Source organism: Pezoporus flaviventris, unplaced genomic scaffold (assembly GCF_033815535.1).
Source record: "Pezoporus flaviventris isolate CSIRO_AGI_PZ_B2104156 unplaced genomic scaffold, CSIRO_AGI_Pfla_v1 ptg000066l, whole genome shotgun sequence".
Classification (NCBI taxonomy): Eukaryota; Metazoa; Chordata; class Aves; order Psittaciformes; family Psittacidae; genus Pezoporus; species Pezoporus flaviventris.
Window position 1 is genome coordinate 9,878,529 of NW_026892614.1, and position 22,671 is coordinate 9,901,199.

At 40.6% G+C, this 22,671-nt stretch overlaps 1 long non-coding RNA gene across 1 annotated transcript in view; it reads right to left on the bottom strand.

Annotated features, from left to right (window-relative positions):
- Positions 1-1,501: 1,501 nt before the first annotated feature.
- Positions 1,502-22,671, bottom strand: part of LOC133278678 (uncharacterized) — a 48,534-nt gene continuing 27,364 nt past the window's right edge. The window contains exons 2-4 of the long non-coding RNA XR_009746641.1: positions 15,495-15,584; positions 7,312-7,486; positions 1,502-2,901 (exon numbers count right to left, since the gene is read on the bottom strand). This is a non-coding gene — a long non-coding RNA (uncharacterized LOC133278678). The remainder of the gene's footprint in view (positions 2,902-7,311; positions 7,487-15,494; positions 15,585-22,671) is intronic.

Genomic DNA, 22,671 nt, shown 5'->3' on the forward strand with positions numbered 1-22,671 from the left:
CAGCACAAGAGGAAATCAGCAGGATATTATCTGGGAGAGAGCTGAGGGCCTGGAATTAATTTCCCTCCTTGACCCGGGTGAGACTAAATCTGTAGATAAAGGTACACAAGTTTTCTACAGACATTAAAAAAAGAAAATAACTGGGGAAGAGGTTGGGCAGTAGTAACTGTAGAAGAGTAAAGATGAACTTATTTAGTCCTAATTTTATGGCTGTTGGTTTTATATTTATGCCTGGTGTTTATAGAATTTAAGGCCAGAGGAGGCCCTCAAATTAATCTTTTGGGCCTTTTGCCCTATGTGCAATACTGGATTTTTCCCAATAATTCCTGCTTTAAACCTGCAACTGCTTTGAAGAAAGGACACAGGCTGACTGCCCTGTAAGTGCACTGCTTTGCTGTTTCCAAAGCAGAGTCCTGGCACTTGATATCTTAGTCCAGGAGAATGGAGCGCCAAATCTCCTGCTGGTTTTGTTCTATACTACTGTATTTTATGCCATCAGTGACATTGCAGGTGAGAGTGAACATGACTTTCTTCTTTTCAATGGCACCTTTTTTCAGACTGATGGGGCCTGGAGAAGCACAGGCTGTTTTTTCCTCATCTGTCCTGCAGATGAGTGGGCAGCCTTTCAAAAAAACCAGGATCACACCATGCAAATAGGCTTCTCACAGCAGGATGGAAAACAGCATTTGAAAGTCAGTGTCTGTAGGCTGTTCTCACAGGTGCAGTAATATTTGCTCCAGCAATGTCAACCCTCACTGTGCAGAAGCCTGCTTTAGCCTGTGCTTCTGAATGGTTTTAAGCTATTACCACATGTCAAGCATATAACAGTTAACGAGTTGTTATAAGCACCACATGCTAAATCCATTCAGCTCTGACAGCTAGGGCAATAAAGGCTATACTTTGGAAGGGAGACTGATGCTGCCTTCTGGTCCTTGCAGCCCTTATTATCCAAAATATGCTTATGATAGAAGTATTACATATGCAATTACCAGAAAAAGCATGTCCACAAACTATTTTTTAAAAAACTTTACTTGATTTCTTTTTTATATTACAGGGTTGTGAACATAAGATGGTGCTTAGACTCTTCAGAAGGTAATTTATTATAGGAATTTGAATAGTCTCTTAAAGCTTTTGAAACAAATTTCTCCATGACTGCTATGGTTAGGATAATGTCCTGCAGAAATCAACACTCATGTTTTTCAGTGAGTGTTTATCCCCAAAGAACATAAGAATGATGAGGATAAATCCTTCAAAGCAAAAGGGAAATCTACATAATTTTCATGCATCACGGAGTTTTCAATAGAAAATATACTTGAAGAATTTAGGAATCTTGGTAGCAAGAACCCTTTGGAAGGCACCTATTTAACAGGCAGAATATGTACAATCATTTTTTTGTAGGCATATGGAAAACTTTCTTATATACTTTTTTTTTTTTTTATGTCATAAAACATTAAAATCTATAATATTTCATACGGTATGACTATTCCTTTCCAGAACATAAAGATTATGACTTTGGTTACCAGTGATATTTGAAATTTCAAGTATGTCTATTTACAGTGCAATTCCTTATTCTTTTGAAAAATCATATCAATCTCGGTTATTTTGGTAAAGCAACCTCTTTTCCTTCAACAAAGACAGCTTTTACTTAAATTAGTGAGATGCTGTTATTCTTCTGTAGGAGGAATGAGGTTTTCTGTGTACATTTGTTGAAGCTAAAGATGAAAATTTCAAATCAGAATTACTTTGATTAAACTTTGTTTTTATCTTAATTCTAGGTATACCACAAGGTTACCAACAGTGGAACATTCAGACATAAAAGTATTTGAAAAGAAATATGAAATCTTCTGTCTTGTCTTCAGTTTTCATACTCGGTGCTACAGATTCAGAAGTCGCTGATTTATTTTTTACCCCAATACACAATGCCCAGTAAAAATAGTGGTTCAGGCCAGTTCTGTCTACACATTTAATTATAAATTTGAATTTTGTATTCACCCAGATATCCCACATTTGATTTTTTGCAAGGTTAAAAATTGTCTAATCTCTTTGTAGCTGAATGAAGTTTGGCAGTTTCAAGACTTAAGGTCTTATGGAAAAAGAAGTATGACAAAATTAGATATGAGTGGAGGTTTGATCTCCAGGCTGAAGATACAAGGTCATTTCTAATATGCATACTGAGACCCAGATAGTCAGTATTTTAGGGATTGAAAGAGGTGACTTGAGCCACCATAAAGTTGAAATATGCTGTATTTGTTAGCCTTTGCTTATTTGGATCTGACTGAAAAATAAATCTAGTTACACAAAATATATTATTGCAGAAAAAAAATGGAGCATTTAAGATTTCTCAGAAGTTAATCCTAGATTTTATCTTTGAACATATGCTTCTCAATGTCCCGGTATTTCTGCCACTAACATATTCTTGCAAATAAGCAATACTGAACAAGAGCTTTCACCGTCAATAAAGAAAAACAAATACCTATTATTTTTCTATATCACTTGAAGGTACTTGCTTCAGTTGCTTCTTCAGTCATGTGTTTAGATCTCACCTGAAATTTTCCATCAGTTCGCCAGTTTCTTCTGTTAATTACTGAAATTGGATTTTAAATTTAAATTGCAGCTTAAATATATAATAATAGAATCATGGAATGGTTAGGGTTGGATGCACACTTATGTAGTAAAACAGCATTCAGATTCATGAAAGCCAGACTGATAATGTTTAGAAACTACACTTTCCAACCATGATCACTCCACAACTGAGGATACTGTAGTTTGCAGATGGTTCTCTTAATCCAGGATAAGTGGCATGTTGAGTTTCTTACGTTTCAGTTTATGTAAAGGGATCAGTCTCTGGCATCTGAAGGAAGGGGGAAGCCTGGATCCAAGTTGTTCTGTTTCTGGTTAGTTCTGCAAAATCAGCTTGTATTTTCCCATCAGAGAGGTGCAGCAACAGTACCACAGAGGTGACCTTTTCAAGTATTTTTCATTGCTCTCTCAGTGATGCTGATATTCCAGTTCTAACAGGAGCTGATAATTTGCAGCATTATGCAACACCTGGGTTTGAGGACTGGGAGGGGGTAAGGTGGAAGGAGAAGAAACTTGCAAAATATGCCCATGGCAAAATAAGCAAGATACACATTTTTACTCAATAAATAAGAGTAAAAAAAAAAATCAAATCTGTTTGGGTGATTTCTGGAGAAAAATGGGTGCCAAAGGACCTGAGCTGTGTATTTGACTCAGGAAAGGGTGGAAAGAGTGCAGAAGGGTGGCAGAGGATGGGGAAGAGCAAGCAGGACAGCATTATACTGTCACCATAGTTTCTTTGCCTTACAAGGGCTACAGACATGGTGAAGTATCTTTGTGCCTGAGCATGTGCTCTGCTATCTTTCTGAGGGTAAAACTACATTACCCCCCTTCCTTGTTTCATTAGGAACCCTGAATAACCCTTTGGTTACTCAGTCATCTCCTCATGCCACCCGCTCCTGCGAACAACTCAGGACTCACCACCAGATTCTTTGAGATGATTTTAGTATGATATCATCACAACTCTTGTGGTATCTGATGTTTTCCTTTTAGCCACAAATCCTGGGTCCCTGCCAATCTAAACTTTCAGCTAACGGGAAAATTTCCCTGTAGTTGCAGAAAAAAGCTTAAAAATGTAACCTCAGTAAACCTTGCAGGTTTCAAAACAAGCTGATAAAGACAATTCTGTTGCATGAATGGAAGAAAAAGAAAAGAATAAAAAATATTTTTAAACCAATCATTTCTGAGTGTTTGATTCATTATTTAGATTGGGTTTACTTGCCAGTTCATTTTCTTTTAGTTTTTTTGAAATCAAAGAGAATTTACATTTGAGAGTGCAACATGGTAATAGTACAATGTAATATATACCATATATTATATACAATATATATTTTTGTAAGACTACCATACATTTAAAAATAAAAACAATATAATACATTTAAAAATAAAAACCTCTCTCATGATGTTTCTAAATGGAGGACTGCAACTGTGCTGTTGCATAAGTAGCTTTGCTGTCAGAATTGCCCAGCAAAGCAGGTAACAAAGTCCTGTTGTGCAGAGGTTTCCAAAGACCTCATGAGTGACACGAGTGTTTTAAGAAAAACACTCTCACACTGTCCTGCTCACAAGAAGCTATCAATCAAGTGTGTTTGCAAGAAGAACTTCATGGTTTATGTGAAGCAGTAGAGAATGCTGTTCTTAGAGACTATGTCCGTAAGACTAATAGAAAATTCACCTCAGCAGGAGAAAAACTGCTTCGATTTACTCTAGGAGCAAGGAAAACACTTCTAGAACTCTGATTGCTGTTAGTGAGATGGCTTGAGCTTTTGTATGTTACAAAGTGCTCCCTTGGGAAGCCAGGTGAGATCATTCACACATAGAGACACAAAACTGCCTGGCTTTCCTGTCCTCCATGACCTGGAGCAATTAAATAACTGGCCTTCTGTTTTCTGTCTTCTGGAAAACATCTGTAACCTTGTCTCCCGGTACACATTTCTAACCTGTACTATATATTCACTAGTTATTGCAGCAATTGTCAACTTCCTCAAACATCGCATGGCTGTGAGGAATTCACCTGTTCTTATACGAGAGCCAGCTGTCACAGACAATATCCAAGCGAGTATTTATATGCCAGCTTCACAACATTCATTTTTCCTGCGTCCTTTCCCTTAAGAATTCAGGAGATGTGATACTTGGAAAGGCCTAAGCAGGCAATAAGGGGTCATTTCTTTTCCATGCTGGCTTTAAATATTGCGCTGACATTTCCCTAAATAAATAAATAAAATTGCATGTGTCAAAGTTAGTGTTCATTTCAATTGATATTAGTGTGTAATATGAGAGAAAAGTAATTTATATTTTAGTTCCAAAGATTATTTTGGACTGTAAAAAGAACAAGGCTCTGTATCTTTAAGATAAGTTCTTGATTGAGGAATTGTTCATTCTTTCTGTGGAAAAAGAACACTGATTATGAAATTAATGCCATCTTATGCAACCCTGTCAAGATCACTGACTTATGCCTTAATAAAGGTTTCTTTGTTTTTTTCTAAAAAGTGAGTTTCCTTATCCAGTGGTCAGAGCTGGAAATCTGTTCCTCACCAGAAATGTCAGTCCTCAAACCTAACATTTTCTCTGGAAGAAAGCTGGCTGGATACTGAGCCTCCTTAAACTTTGGATAAACGGACCTCAAGGTCAGAGCCTGTAGGGAGAAAGGTAGGACCCGGCAGGAACAGCCCCTCAGGGAGTTACTGTTTCCTTGGCATTTGTTGCAGTACAGCAGTACAGGCTCTGCTAAGCAGCTGGTGAGACTGGAACATGTCTCAGTGAGAGTTAAACTCGGGTGCAATTTCAAAACCTTGCCGTGATGACTTTGGGCAGAAGGAAATGATACCTTGAGGTGCCATAGCATGCCTGCTCACACACATTCTGGAAGTTGGTGTCTGATTCTGAGGCGACCTGAATATAACATTTCACACAGGAATGCGCTGCTCTTTTTATCTTTCTCCTTGCTGGCTGTGCTGTCTTCAGGCTAGCCTCAGTCTTTAGTGAAATACTGCAGCCTACCAGCTCTCAGCGTGTTTAAAAGAGAGGCTAGTTCTTCATTATTTGAATAGGTAATTGTGCTTTTCTGTAATCAAAGCTAATAGAAGCAGCACTCTGTTAGGAGAAAGAAAAATGGCCTTGTAAGATAGAGAGGCAATTACTGGCAGATTTTTAAGAGTTCAAGATTCCCTAAACATATGCATCCTCAACAATAATCCACCCTCCTCTTCCTTTGGTTGCCTTGGGTACTTTGAATTCCCTTCTAACTGAGAGGATCTGGAGGAGGACAGATCTGCAGCACCTTGTAGATGGATCATAAAAATTTTGCAGACTGCAAGTAGTGAATCTTCTCATTCTGCAATTGGTCACAGGAGACACTTCTTGCATTTTTGACAATCCACTACTTCATTTTCTGACAAATTATTGTCAGAGATGGTTGCTAACTTATTAGTAAATACTCTACATGTGTGTATGTGTGTGTTTGTGTCTCAAAGACGTATATTTGCTGTACATATGTACAGAAATTCCCATTTTGTCATAATCTCAGGGTATAATAGTATTTTGGCTCTGATATTACCCTCAAGCCTTAATTTGTCCATTTCAGAGGGGAATTTCAAGCCTTTGTGAGATGGATTCCTAGGAGGCTGGTCATCTGTAGGCCAAAAAATCTAATGTCAGAATAAATAAAGCTGTTCCCAAACCTCCACAATCACGGTTGCATGTGCCATTAGTGTTTCAGCCAAGGTGCAGATATTCTGGTTTACCATTTAGCTCTTTCCAAGGACATTCATTTTTAAAAGTAATTAGACATAAGCTTCAGGAAAACTCTTTTAACTTTACTTTTTGCTTAAGTGATAAAATACAGCAACCAACTTGAATGTTACTAGCCAACTCCTTGGCTAGCCTTAGCTTACTGACATTTAGCATATTGTCCTCTCTCATTAAGAACTTCTAGCATCACTCTTCAATTTGTAGCCATCAGGAAAACATTCAGTAAATTGAGCCATTCCTGTCCTTTTAACATCCCAATTTTTCTGTCGGTGTCTGCTCCTCACTTGTTTTTTCCTGTTATAAACAAGTTTTCCTATCTAGAAGCTATCTGTTGTGTACATTTTTATAGAGGAGAAAAGTTTTGCTGTAGCCATGCTTCTCTGGGTTTCAGTGCAGTGTGAAACATATTGAGGAACCATCAAGAGAGACAAGACCCATTCAAGCACTTAGAAAGAAGCCTAAGGGCTAACAAAAAGAGCTTCTAATGTCAGAGAAATCAGTCCTGGGCCTGTTCTTCAAGTCTTCACACTTTTTTATATGCCAGCCTATTACACTTACATGTTGGTAGCTGGATGATGGCCAAAAGCATGGGGGGCCATGAGAGCAGATAGACTGTCATATTGTGAGGTGATCGACTTATTTATGTTCTGCCAGTGACTCACTAGTTTCAGAAGATAGTTTCTCTCTTAGATAACGAATAGGTCAGATATGAATCAGGAAAATGCATTAAAGGCATCATCTTTTAGCAAAAAGCTTTATATTTCATTTGCAATCTGTATTAGAAATGTTTACTTTGGAAAGATGAGGGATAGTGATGCTTGAGCAGACTCCTGGTGCCTGTTGACTTGCCTTCAGCTGACTGAAGCTCAGTGTTATGAATATATATCCATGTGTATAAATAGACATGTATATAGATGATCTAATCTATTACATAAATGTAGTCTAATAGAACTATTCCTGTTTTTAAAAGGGACTAAAAATTACTTACCTTAAATTCTGTCTCTCCCTTTATTTTCCTCTGTTTGACTTTCCTTTTATCTGTGCTACAGGACTCGGAAGTACAACAGATCCTGGCTGCACCAGTTCCTTAGGAACTTATGGTCATAACCTGTAAAACCGTTATCATGTCTACAAGAAGAATGATCTAACAGGAGAGGCTCTGTAGACCGAAAAAGATTGTGTAAGGACCTTTGTCTGCACTATAATCACTTTCCTCTAGACAAATTTAGTTTGACCCCATGAGCTGATTGCTAATTAGCAGCTAAAATTTATTGTGATCCCAAAGTGCTTCTTCCAGTTCAGTTTTACCTAAAGGGGACAGAGTTCATGTCTCCCGAGACCTCTGTGATATGCAAACCAAGGTGCAGTGAGTAAGAACAATTGCAAAATTCCCTTGGAAATCATTTTCCTGAGCCAAACTAAGACTATCATGTGAATGTACTCTTAAACACCTGATCTTAATACAAGTGTTTGGCCTCTACAATGATATATACAACTCTGCTTTGGGTGTCTAGGGGTATCAAGAGATCATCTGCTCTGCTTTCTTCCCTTAATGTAGGATTAACCATATTTTTCTTCTGGCATTTTTCAGCTTGCTTGTAAAGACCTTCAAAAATGGGGACTCTATCACCTCCCATGTAATATATTCTAGTTTGTTCACTCTTGGATATTGCTTCACTTTACAAACCCTTCTAATAAAGATTAATCTGCATCTTCCTTCACGTTGTTAAGTAAGTTCACTGTTTCTCATCCCATCCACCACAGACACAAGCAGATTGTTTTGTTCATTTTAGTAATAACCGTTAGCATCCTTGAAGACACATTGCCTGAAGAGACTTTTATTTGTATATATATGCATACATATACAGGTGTGTATAAATTATATATAAAGATCAAACAATGAACATAAAATTTGTGAACACTCACATCCATCCAGTAAACAGGCAAATATGTGGAATACGGGAATTATTTCATTGCTTGATAATTATGTCTCCTACATTTCAGCTATCTATCAATCATCAGCAAGGGTCTTTGATTCCTTGCTGTGTTCCTAAGAAACTGTTCTTAATTTTGGATACCATTTTTTAATAAGTTTTCTGTTGAGAGACATATTTTTTTGAAAAAATTCCAAAACCAACCAACCCCCCCCCCCAAAAAAAAAACAAAACTAAAAGCCAAAAAAAAAGAAAACTAAAACACACTCAATTTTTGTATTTTTGGCAGGTTTAGGTTTTTTGTTTGTGAGTGGGTTTTTTTTGTTGGTTGGTTGGTTGGTTTGTTTTTTAATCTGATCTAGCCTTATTAGATATGATAAACAGAATGGCTTCTCAGGAGGAAGAGTGGCAACCTAACTAACTTTGTTTTCAAGTTTCTCCATGGCAGTGCTGGGTAATACTGGGTTTCTAAATATCCTGATCTTTCTAGTGTATTACTCAGAAAATTGCACCACCTGCAGCAGCATAGATTGGTGTAGACCGACACTGTGCTGGTTTATATGAAAGTAAATCTTGGCATCATTTGTGTGTTTCAGTGGTTGACACAAAACTTGAAGCTGCTGGTGGGATCCATGGGAACAAATGAGCAGAGAACTTGGTGTTTGGACTCTAGCTCTTCGGTTCCTTTACTTCTTACGCATGAAACAAAAAGAGGTTTGATGCTGTTTTTAATACTTTAGGCTGTGGGTTATTAAAATTATTTTTTAATTTACTAAAAGATGATTCAATAGGTCAGTTTATTATTGACCAGATTTAGTATTCTATATTGTTCCTCTAATGGCTCTTAATGCAATTAATAAATTTGTTCTGCTCTCTGCCAGGAAATGAAGACAAGGGGTGAAAAATATTCTACTTGAAATTTGACTAATTAAAGGGAAATAATTTAGTGAGGGTTTTTTTTCTCATAGTTTATTATCGGGCAAGGAGGGGAAGGCAATCCAAATAATGTCTAGCATATAAGGCTTTACTGAAGGGTTTAGTTTCATTTATAATCCCTGTATTTTTTCTATGCTATTATATGTAACCAGTCCAACTATAGCAATTTCCCAACTGACTTCATTTTTATTTAACTGAATTGCAGACAATGCCATCTCAGAACGAATATGAATTTTGTTTAATACCATGACTTACAGAGTTAAGCCGCTTCACCGATGGCTAAATAACTGGCTAAACCTGCATTATAATTCTGTGCCAAGTGATAACATTAATAAGAGGAAACACAGTAAGTCTGCAGCTGATAATAATTACAGCGGCTAGGAGACCAAGTGTTTCCTTATAGCATTGCTGTTACAAATCTAATACTCTTTCAACCTCCCACATGGAAGTAAACATAATGGCATGAGAGACTGTTGTTTTGTGTTGCTCTGTTATACTGTGAGATTTCAATTTCTGGTATGAAGAAACCAATTAAGGTAGAAAGGCAAATTCAAGTTCAGAAATAAAAAAAAATTATTCGATTATATAATAAAAGTATATACTTCACCTCCTCTGGCAAGGTATTACTGTCAGAAACAAAACTGTCTGGGTGTTTTACAGAGTGATTATTAGAATAAACATAGTTATAAACATGAAAGTAACTAGTTCAGGATTGACTAATAGTGATTATTTTACTTTAGTGTTGTTGTATACATTTTAATTCATTATAACTTCAGCTGCTGCGTCTTACCAGTTTCATTAGAACTGCTGGACTCAATTCTGCTATGAATGGACTCCTGAATTATGATACCTTTAGAAATCTTTCATAATTTAAATCACTTTGCCTTCACTAGCATCCCTTCAACAATCTGCATGCTGAAATGTTGCATATACCTATGGATGTAGCAATCTTCATTTAACAATAGTTTTTTGGTTTGGTTTTGGTCATGTGAAAAATAAGAGAATTTGACTGACTTCTGAAGCATAGTCTCCTTTCTGTATCAAAATCTCAAATGATATGTCCCTTTATTTCTCCATTGGATATAAAAAATAATCTGGGTATCCCTGGTATAGAACCATAAATTTTCATATACTAAAAGGTCATATACTACACCTTTACCAATTTTTAAGCTCCACATGAAGTCACATGTTGCTATTTCTAGTAATTTGTTTTCCAGCCAAGTTCAAAAATATGAAACTGAACCAAAAAAATCCAAACCCTTTTTGGCTGGACAGGTGCTGCTTCTGAGAACACAGGGAAACTAATTGCTATCCTATGTTTGAATCATCTTTTATATCAGACATTAAAATGAGTTTGATAAAATCATCAGAAAGCCTGAAATATTCATAGCAGGTTCAGTTTTGTTGTGCCCTCCTTTGAAAATCCACTGTTCCTTAGCATCCCTGCTTTAGTGGAGACAGCTCCAAAGTGTGATTCCTCATGCACTGTCTGTCTAGAGGACCTTACCCATAGAATTATAAAGGTAATTCAAGGAAAGCTAGTAATGCAAACTGTCTTTTATTGGCAAAAGAACAATATGTATCCAATTTCCTTTTTCTAGCATGGATTATCTGCCATTTTTTTAAACCTTCAACCAGTAGATACCTCCAAAGGAGGCGATGATGGAGGCAAGATGACATGCAAGTTTCATGAGCGGACACTCCTTAATTCAGAGAAGAAAAAAACTAACCTACCAGACCAGCTTCTGTCCTTTGACTAAAAGCAAGTCCATGAGCTCAGCCTAAATAGTGAGGAGCAGAAAGATTTTTCCCATCCCAATTACTGCTTCTTGGTTTAGTCAACAGCACTTTACGGTACTAGTGTCTCATCCACCTGTTCTTTCTGACTTTGGGAGATGGAATAATTTATATGCATGGAGGAAGTTTTGACTGCATGCTAATTGTGGCCTGACAGACTTTGGTCATTTCTGTTGAGCAGCCCAAGGTGTTTTAAATGTCAAAAAGTTCCATATAATTTTCAGTATTAAATGCTGAATTTTAAAAATGTAACAGAAGATATGATTAAATATGGTACGTAGAAGCAAGTGAGATTGGAATGGAAACATGAGGAAAATAACATCAGGGAGTCATCAAAGTTAGAGATGGGGAAAAATGCATTAGGTCTTTTTCTCAGCAGGGTGCAGCACGAGACCCTGTCACAAAGCCTAACCAGTGCAGGGCGAGACTGCACACAGACTTTAACAGATTCACATCAGGTTCTTGTGTGGATTGGTCTACCTTTTAAAGAGCAGAAACAGCAATGTGCATAGGAGTAGATCTTCAGCATGTTTCCCAATACAGATATCAGTGTCAGCCCAAAAATACTTGCTTAATCAATGATTCAGTTTGCGTACCATATCTGCTTGACTCACTGCTGAAGGTCATCTGCTAGTGCAATGCAGGAGCAAAAAGGGAGAGGACTTTTTATTTGGAAGTAGAAGAAAAATCACTTGGGGCTGAGGTGGTAACTATCACTTTTGGTGGGTCTGACCTGACTCACTCTAGTTTTGAGACACTACTTAAGACATATTTTATTGGTCTAGCAAAGAATATTCTGCTTTTAAAATGTGACTTTGCTGGCTACATGAACAAGTGAATGCTTTACTAGTGAGGATATGGATTTCTAGGGTTTATAAGAAGTATTAGCTGCTAAGTGAAAACAGCTTTGAGTAAATTCAAGGCAATTTGAAGGAATTTATTAACCTTTCCAGATATGTTCCTACAAAATGGAAGTGGGGTTTGCTACTACACATTTACCACAGGTATGTGTAGGCTTACATGAACAGGATGGATAAACATCCAAATACTGTACCTTAGTTTGTTTCACATGTGTATAGTGCAGCCTAAGTCTGATTGAAAGACCAGGGACATAAATTTCAAGATTACTTTTGAAAATTTGATTAGTCTCCATATCACATTAGGAAGTTCTGTCTCCCCCCCTACTTTCTGAAACTGAAAATAATTAACAGCAGAAAGATACCAAGAGGTGGGGCTACCTATCACCTAAGCCCAGACTGATACAGCTCAGAAATGCAAACACCTATTCTATCATGGAATTATTTCCTGAAATCCTGTGGCTGAGGTCATGCAGGAAACACAACATTTCTGAACAATACAGTGCTCTGGTATTATTTATCTAATAACTTTATCTGGGAATTTATCTATTTCTTTCTCAATAACATTTGTACCTAGAAGTATGTAACTTGGTGTTTGTGCAAGGTGGCTACACCCAGGTAAGAAAGAAACAAAAAAAGAGCTAGATGAAATGAAGATGCAGCATATTTTCTCATTACCTGTATTTTGCAAGAAAATAAATCTACCCTTTGAAGCGTTTTCCTGGATTGTGCTACTGACCTCTAAGAGACAAAACAACATCCTTTTCCCTTTTGTCATGACTGTTCAGTCTTCTACCCAAACAGAGGTAGTGTTGCCACTCTGATAATATACATGCTAGGCCACGTCCGGGCAGCTGTCACCAGTCTGAAAACTAACACAGACCTAATTAACACCGTAATGGGTTTTCCACTCTTTTACTCTCTGAGTGACAGTTTAATAAGGAGCTCACAGCGACCGTATAAATCAGAACCAGCCCTCATCTTAACAAGATACAGCTAAAGTGTTCCAAAAATTAATTCTAAGGATTTCAGTATGTAATATTTCCAGTGGATAAACATTATCATTTGTTTACGCTAACTTATTTTATTATCTATATTTGACTATCATGCCGTGGTTGTGTGCTGGTTTAAGAAAGATGCATGTATTTACGAAAAGAATGTTAAGTGGAAAGAGTTATAACTCTACAGTTTATAAAATTGTCTAATAACAGGAAAATATTCCACAAAAAGAGTTTTGCACTGCAGACAGCTATAGAATCGAAAGCCTTTAGACCATCAGTAATCCTCAATTTGGCCTCAATTTAGTACTTAATATGTAAATTTAATATCTGTAAAACATCTCCATTGGAATTAATTGGATCCCTGTGCTTCAAATGAAATAACTTGAAAGTAAGCCACTGAGCACATGCTTGTTGACTTTTAATAAGGTCCATTTATGCTTCTGGGCAAATTAGGAACTGATCCAATAAAGCAATTGTGAGCATACTTTGAAGTAGAGCAGGTGTTTAAAAACCTCATTGAATCTGGATTTTAAGGACACACAGGATTAAAAATTATAGTTTGCTTTTAATGCAGATTGAAATGATAATTCCTCAGTACTTTAATTCCAGGATAGAAAAACACCACACTTTTCTCAGGCCTTTGAATCCTTGTTATGTTTTCTTTTTGTTTGTCTTTAATGGATATGATGCTGAAATATGGTTTGATATGAAACATGAGCCAGAGTAAATCAGTCTGTCTAGTTCCCATTCCAAGACCTCTAAAGTAATTGAAAAATGTGACCAAAAGGATGTATGGTAAGGTAGGAGAAAACTTAAATACTTTTTAAAATTAAGATCTGAAAAGGATTTATTAAGATTAATAAACTCCTGTTTTTTATGAAGATGTCTCTGCTTATATATGGCTAAGATAGTTTTCTCTTTATTTCCATAACAGGGAATAACAGGGAATACTTGAAGTATTTTTGAGGTTGCTGCCGTCCCTAAATTGTTTTCATGGATTTGCCCTTTGTGCACAGAAGTATTTAAATCTACAGATTATAGGCAGTTTAGCTGTCACTTGTGGTTCTAGAAATCAAAGAAACACCTTTTATCTGTTGCTATTTAGCCTCCTTAAGATACAAAATCACCCTCTGAGTTCAATACTCAGGTAGTGCAGGCATGCACACTTATGCATACCCACAGAAGTTCATTGTGCTGAATAAGTAGAGACAAAATGGCAATACAGGGAAAGCAAAGGAATTGAGTAGAATTAAATTTATTGTGAAAGCATATGAGAATTACATGGGGGATTATTATAATTATTATTATAATTATCTTTATAGATGAATGCAGAGTGTCTCAGAAGATTGAATCCTCAGCTATAGCTGATACTCATAACTGGCACTAAAATACAAATAAAGAGAAACTGAAATATAAGAGATTAAAGTGGCAAAGTCTCACAAAATACAGAATTAGCCAGTTAATATTCTTGATCACAAATATTTGTTGCAATTGTAAGCCAGAGTACGCAATGTCATTCTGACCCTTTAAAACCCTTAAATGAGCAATCATCAGTAGAAATATTTAATAACAGAAACAACTCATGAAAAATGGACATAGACACTGAGTGCCCTGCAAATTCTTCCAATTAGTAACAAAACTGTGGGGCATTTATAAGGGAGAAACTCTACATATTATTTCAACCAAGAGCAAAGAGCTCTGAGGCCATCAACTTGAAAGATATCTTGGGTACGAGTGAACATGAAATTGTAATTTCATGACCTTTCAAACAGAGTGCACAAATACGGGCAGAAGTGAAAACCATGGTTTTCAGAAAGTCAGACTTCAATGAAATCAGAGAATTGGAAGGAAAGTTCGTTTCAAATGGCTTCTCTGAGGAGAAGGTGAAAAGAGGACTGAGAAACTGTAATTATGATGAAATATCTAGTTGACATTTTAAGCACAGAAAAGAACTGCATAGAAAATGGACATCAGGTCAAATTACTGAGGATGGGTGCAAACACACAGCACTGCAATTAAAGTTTGGGTTAGAAAAACAGAGTGACAAAAGGAAACTGCTAGAGGAAATGAGCTGCAATAGTAAGGCACTTATTAGTAAGTATTCCAGAGGTAAGGTGAAAACAAGAGAGGAGGTTAGTTTACCCCTGCAGAGATTGAAAATGATTGACATATGATGCTGAAAATTCGTAATCATTTAATGACTTTCTTCGCTCTCTCTAAAAAGCTCTTTGCTATCAGATATTATAATAACTAAGATCAGGCATGAAGGATCAAGAATTCAGCCTGGTATAGCAAGAAACAAATTGATACTTGAGTTAATCAGATGTTTTCAAACTGCCTTCATCTGATGACATTTTTTTTTTTTATAGAGCATTGAAAGTATTAATTGAAAGAAGCTCAATGTTAGGCTTTCTCTGAGAAGTTGTGACAGATGGATATGAAAAAAAAAAAAAAGCAAAAGGCAGAAGTGGTGCATTGCTTTATAAAGGAGATGCCAGAAAATTGCAGAAATCCTAACTTCTGCTTCTGAAAAACACATGGAGCCAATATCTGTGAACACACTGAGAAAAGCAAAGGGATGAATGATTGCCAACATTTGTGTTAGGAGTTAATCATGCCAGACCAGCTTAATTTCCTCCTACCCGAGGTAAAGGCCTTATGGATGGAGGAGAAATAGCAGATGTCATGTCACAGTTGCAGTACTGTTTTCAACGAGGGCTCTTGTATCTTTTCTAGAAGGAAACTGGAAAAACACGGTTTAGGTGAAAATGCCACAGGTAAATGGGAAGTTGAGCTGTTTCCACTATCCAAAGAGTGCTCATTAAGTATGAGTCTTGGTTTAAGCCCAGTGGGCCACACAGCCCCCCTGCCCTTTCTCCCCCCCCTTCACTCCCGGAGGGATGGGGAGGAGAATTGAAAGAATGTAACTCCCATGGGTTGAGATAAGAACAGTCCAGTAACTAAGGTATAACACAAATCACTGCTGCTGCCACCAGTAATAGTAATGATAAGGGAAATAACAAGGGAAGAGAATACAACCACTCACCACCCGCAGACCAATACCCAGCCCAACCTGAGCAGTGATCTCCCCTTCCGAGCAACTGCCCCCAGTTTTACATCCTGCGCATGACGTGCTGTGGTATGGAATATCTCTTGGCTAGTTTGGGTCAGGTGTCCTGTCTCTGCTTCCTCCCGGCTTCCCCTCCTCCCTGGCAGAGTATGAGACTCAGAAAGTCCTTGGTCAGAGTAAACATCACTGAGTAGCAACTAAAAACATTGGTGTTATCAGCGCTGTTCCCAGGCTGAAAGTCAAAACCACAGCACTGCACCAGCTACTAAGAAGGAGAAAAGTGACTGCTACTGCTGGACACAGGACAGTATGAAGGGTAACCAAAGTGAGAAGATTGTAATTATTCTCATGATATTCAAAGAAAAAAAAATCATGCTATTTCTCTAGGGCAAGTTATTGTACATAGACAGGAATAAGCAAGCTAAGTCATTGGCTGAAAAAGACCTGAATCACAAAGAGAACAAGGATGAATGTACTTATGATGTTGGAAAAAAAAAAACCCAAAAAAAAAATCCATGCAGAAAAATTATGACTACAGCATTTGAAGCAGATTTTCTCTAGTGTCTGCATTACTGTGATAAGATCTTAGCGGTAATATTACAGCCATCCTTGCATACCACAGCAAAAAAAGTCTTTAATCAAATGGATAATGTTTGGGATAAGTACAGATGCTGAAAACCTGACCTGCGGATAAGTATCAAAAATACTGGATTTGTTTAACCTGAAGAAGATGAAAATGAAGTGAGGTGTACATTTACTTCAAGCAGGTAAAAGAAAAAAAGACTCAAAGTAAGAATATGACATTCTGGTTTTTGTTTTTGTTTTGTTTTTTTTTGTCTATGAAAGACTATATTAAAATATTTGGCTTAATTTGCAGATGCTTTTCATGCTTTATAAATGATAATGAATGCAGGAATACTCTGACTAAAGTGGTTATTGCAGTATCTGTCACTGGAGGTCAGATGAACTTCTCCATCAGTGGATAAACTAGGTGTGGGAGTCTTCTTGCCTGGCTTTAGATGTACGTCTGAGCTATTTACCTCCTACACTGTACATTCAACAAAATTAAACGGACAAACTAAATGACCAGTTAATCTGGTCTGTGGTAGACATTTACTGTGGGATGAGATTAATTTATCTCTGGGACTGTTCTAACACTTAGGAGGTTATAGACAGGGAGACAGACGCAGACATCTGTACTCCAAATACCTAAAGTGGGGAATTCACCTCCTCAAGGCACTACCAGGCTTGTCAGGTTGAATGGCTCTGATACACCCACCAAGCAAGTCCACACAAGTACTAGTGATCTTAATGAAGTATTAATATTATAGGTCTGGTACCAGGCATACTGTGGTTCTATTTCATAGTTTAATGTAAAATCCCAGCATGGATCATCACTGCAGCAGCAAGGGGAGAACACAGTGCCTTTGCTCAGCTTTTGCTCCAATGTTCAGTCCAAGTTTTGAACTTGGTGTAGTGATTACACATATATTACTGAGCCCACAATAAATCAAAATCCTACACATAAAAGGAGATTCAGAAATGCAATGAACATCTAAAATTTAGTTTTTTGTCTATCTGACTGTCTTTTTGGTTCACTTAGGGCTTAATAGGGATTCCTTTTATATCAAAGAAGATTCAGATAAAAACGTCACATTTGTGTCTTTTACAATTTTCTACAAACAATAAAATTAGACTGACTTTCAGTTTTATGGCTGTAGTTCAGTAATTCTGAAATTTGTCAATGTTCTTGCATTTTGTCTTTTTAGATTACTATAGTTCGATTGGACATATATGTATTGGATTGGACTGCTGAGGTGAGTAGCTGAATTGCTGAGGTGAGTAGCTCGAGAGAGGACGCCTTCAACACCGGAGCGGGGGGGAGATGACGCCTGTCAACTCGGAGCGACAAGAGCCACCGAGGGAGCCTCAAGTCCTCGACGGGACCTGCCCAGGAGCCGGCAGGTCAGCTGACGAGAGCGAGCAGCTGACTCACAGGGGGCGGAGCCAGGAGGGGCGGCACCAGCCCTGGCTGGGTAAAAACCTGCCCAGGGCACGCTAGCGACCAGGGGCGTGGTAAGGCAGTTTGCGCGGGATGGTGAGCACCCATCGTATGAACAGGGCCCGGTCTGGGAGCTTTGCTCTGGCTGCCCCTGCGGTGGCCAGCGTAGGCACCCAGACAGAGCCGATGAGAGGGGAGGCTGCAGTGCAGAGCTCGGGGTGTAGAGAGGAGAGTGCCTGCACTGGTCTGGTGATGGGAGGGTGCGCCCTGGTGGAGGTGCTCCTGCAGCAGGGGCTGTGCTGCGGGATGCTGTTAATAGACTGCAAGGTGTCAGGGAAGCTGAGGGGAAGCAGGAATGCTTGCTCCAGGCCCAAACTGTGCAGGGGCTTCAAGCATCCCCTGTAGTTCTTGGAGGAAAGAAAGAGGCCACTAACCCTGGAAGCTGGGAAACAGCACCAAAAAAAAAACCAAAAACCAACAGAAAAAGGAGGAAGAGGACAATTAAAAGCAAGGGGCTTCCTCCTAAATCTGTTGTCCCCACCCAGAACCGCTTTGCTGTCCTGCAGGGGGCTAATGAGGAAGCGCACTCACACCAGAAACAAACGGCTGGTGCCCTGGTAAAGAAGATCTCTACTGGTGCTGCCAGAAAAAAGTGGCAGGTCATAATAGTAGGGGACTTTACTTTTGAAAGGCAGAGAGGCACCCATCTGTTGTCCTGACCCAGTCTCAAGGGAGATGTGTTGCCTACCAGGGGCACAGATCAGGGATGTGGCAGAGAGGCTGCCTGCTCTAGTAAGTCCCACAGACTATTTCCCACTTCTACTGATCCATGTGGGTGCTAGGGATATAGACAGCAGTAGCCTGGGGAACATAAAGAAGGACTACAGAGCCCTGGGAGAGGTGGTTAGGGGCTCTGGAGCTCAGGTGGTCTTTTCATCAATTCTCCAGGATGCAGGGGAGGACCCCAAAAAGGCTAGGAGGATTGGCCAGATTAATAAATGGTTAGAAGGGTGGTGTCAGTCAGGGGTTTGGGTATCTTGAACAAGGGACTCAAGTTTTTAGGCCAGGTCTAATGGGGACTGGTGGAACTGGTCTGATAGGGGGAAAAGCAGTTATGGTAGGAGGCTTGCCAGACTGGTCAAGGAGGCTTTAAACTAGATGTGTTGGGGGAGGGGGGCACCATTCCATCCCAACACACCCAGGCAGTTGCCAGCACCTATAATAAATGCTTGGAGCAATGTAGAGATATCCCAGCCGCTCCAACCAATGAGCAGGCTTCATTTGGAGCTTGGCTGAGATGCCTCTATACAAACACCCGTAGCATGGGGAACAAACAAGAGGAATTAGAGATGTGTGCACATCTATGGGGGTATGATATAATAGGCATCACAGAAACATGGTGGGATGGCTCCTATGACTGGAGTGTTGGAATGGAAGGTTACAGGTTCTTTAGAAAAGACAGGCCTGGCAGGCAGGGAGGGGGAGTTGCCCTTTATGTTAGGGATAGGCTGGAGAGTATGGAACTCTGCCTGGGGACCCATGAGCAGTTAACAGAGAGTTTGTGGGTCAGGGTTAAAGGGAATATAGCTATGGGAGACATTACTGTGGGGATCTGTTACAGATGGCCTGATCAAGAGGAATCTGCAGATGAAGAACTGTCGTGGTTTAAACCCAGTCAGGTAACTTACTCACTCCCCCTCTTCTTTCCCTCCCCCTACTCCCAGAGGGACGGAGAGGAGAATCAAAAAGAATGCAACTCCCACAGGTTGAGATAAGAACAGTTTAGTAACTAAGGTATAACACAAATCACTACTGCTACCACCAATAATAATAATGATAAAGGAAATAACAAGGGAAGAGAATACATCACCTCACCACTAGCCAACCAATAACTCGCCCCCCCAGCCCGACCAAGCTCTGACCGATACCTCCTCCAATCCCGCAGTCCCAGCCCTTCCGGCTAACTCCCAGTTACATCCTGGGCATGACGTGCTGTGGTATGGAATACCTCTTTGGCTAGCTTGGGTCAGGTGTCCTGTCTCTGCTTCCTCCCGGCTTCCCCTCCTCCCTGGCAGAGCATGAGGCTCACAAAGTCCTTGGCCAAAGCAAAACATCATTGTTATCAGCTCTGTTCCCGAGCTGAAAGTCAAAACACTGCACTGCACCAGCTACCAAGGAGAAGAAAAATGACTGCTACTGCTGAACCCAGGACATTATCCACCCCTTACTCCATACCATTCACGTCATGCTCAGATCCTACATTTTCAGTACACCATAGCTCTCCCACATATAGATATCCATATACACACAGACCAAGAGAAAAAGATCATTTTCTTAATGCATGGACCAATCCCTATAATGCTGCTGCGTCCATCTGGTCCATGATGTCAGGCTCCATCTCTTGTAACAGTCTTCCAGAGCAGGAGAGACTGTGTGCAGTGTTCACACTCGTGAATAACCTGGGCAATAGTGTCCATTGTTAAGTCCACCCCTCGATCATGAGTCCATCTCTAATGTTGCATCTCTGCTCTGATGGCCTGAAGTGCCATGGGCCCATCAGGCTTAAAATAATTCACTGTCCCCTTAAGCAGTTTCTGCAGCTTGTTGCTGGGGACTCCATACAGCTGCCTTCCATCTCTGACTCTTCCAAAGCACTGGAGGGGCCCAGTGGACTAGATACTTGCCCATACTGTCCCACATGCCCTGCCACTCGTGACTGTCCAGCCTTGGAGAAAACCTCTTGGTCCCCCTATATCGTCGTCTAACCCCAGACAAGACCCAAACCTGACTCTGCTTAACTTTTGAGATCAGACAAAATGGTTGTGGGTAGAACACACTCTGTATGTGTGCCAACATGCTGATCCCCATCACAATCAGCAGGCAGGTCCCAAGGATACCCAAAGGCCATTCAGAGCCTTCAGAACTCTCTAACGATGCTGCTGTACTTGTCACTGGGGCTGGTGTAGCTGCTGTACTTGTCACTGGGGCTGGTGTAGCTGCTGTGCTTGCCGGCTCTCCCACCGCCAGCTTCTCTTTCCCTGAGTCCAGCTCTTCCTCCTCTGCCTTGCTGGGAAATGCTGCGTGGTCTCCTGCGTCCTCCTGGGGCGCAGCGGGCAGCTTCCGGGGGATGATCTCGGCCGTTGCGGGGCTGGGCTTGGCCACCGCCTTCTCCCGCTGCTCGGCAGCCGCCTCCTTCCTCTCCTCGACCGCCCCGACCTCCTCCACCGGCAGCCGTCCCCTCGCGGCCTCCGGCCCCGCTCCCGCCACCGGTTGGTCCCCAGGGCCACTCTCCCTGGCAGCTTCAGCAGCCGCCGGCTCCCGGGGCCCCTCCCCCTCGGCTCCCCGCGAACTCACCAAGACGGAGGCGAGGGCGAAGGCCAGGACGGTGAAGAGCAGCCGGACGGCCAGGTACAAGTCCACAGCCACGTCCGTCCCGCCCTGCTGCTGGAGCCCACCCGTATTACAAGCCATTGCCATAAAGTACAGTGAGACAAGAACCTTAGCCCAAGCCCCACACTTGATAAACACTAACACAGCAAATACCGGCTCTAAGTAAGGTACTACATTCTGAAACTGTGAGATCAACAGGAACAATTCTGAGAGCCAATAAATCAGCATTGTGACGAATGACTATTAATCCGGTCAGATCTGTTGTTATCTCAACCCTTCATGCCCCACGTTGAGCGCCAAAAACAGTTTAAACCACGATAAGCATTCTACAGACAGATAAGAACAGCCTCACACTCACAGGCCCTTGTTCTCATGGGGGACTTCAACCACCCTGATACCTGTTGGAGGGACGGTACAGCCCGGCACAAGCGATCCAGGAGGTCCCTCGACTGTGTGGAAGACAACTTCCTTCTGCAAGTAACAGAGGAGCCGACAAGGAGAAGTGCCATGCTTGACCTCGTGCTCACCAACAGGGAAGGGCTTCTTGGAAATGTGATGCTCCAGGGCAGCCTTGGATGCAGCGACCATGAGGCAGTCGAATTTGAGATCCTCAGGACAGTGAGAAGAGCGTGCAGCAAGCTCACTGCCCCAGACGTCAAGAGAGCAGACTTTGGCCTCTTCAGGAACCTGCTTAGTAAGGTCGCATGGGATATAGCCCTAGAGGGCAGGGGGGCCGAAGACTATTGGTTGATATTCAAGGACCACCTGCTACAAGGTCAGGAGTGTTGCATCCCAACCAGAAGGAAGTGCAGCAGGAGGGCCAGGAGACCTCCTTGGGTGGATAAGGAGCTGCTGAGGAAAATTTGAGGGAAAAAAAGAGGCTTATAAAAAGTGGAAGCAATGACAGGCGGCCTGGGAAGAATACAGGAGTGTTGTCCGGGAAGCTAGGAACCAGGTTAGGAAAGCTAAGGCCCAGTTAGAATTGAACTTGGCTAGGGATGTTAAGAATAACAGGAAGGGATTCTATAGATATGTAGCGAATAAAAGACAGACTAGGGACAAAGTAGGCCCCCTCTGGAAGCTCTCAGGAGAACTGGCTACCCTGGATTTGGAGAAGGCTGAGGTTCTGAATGACTTCTTTGCCTCAGTCTTCACTGGCAAATGCTCTGACCACACCACCCAAGTCTTGGAAGGCAGACGCAGGGACTGTGAGAATGAAGACCCTAGGTCCACTGTAGGAGAGGATCTGGTTCGAGGCCATCTTAAGAACCTGAATGTGCACAAGTCCATGGGACCTGATGAAATCTATCTGTGGGTCCTGAAGGAGCTGGCAAATAAGTTGCTAAGCCACTGTCCA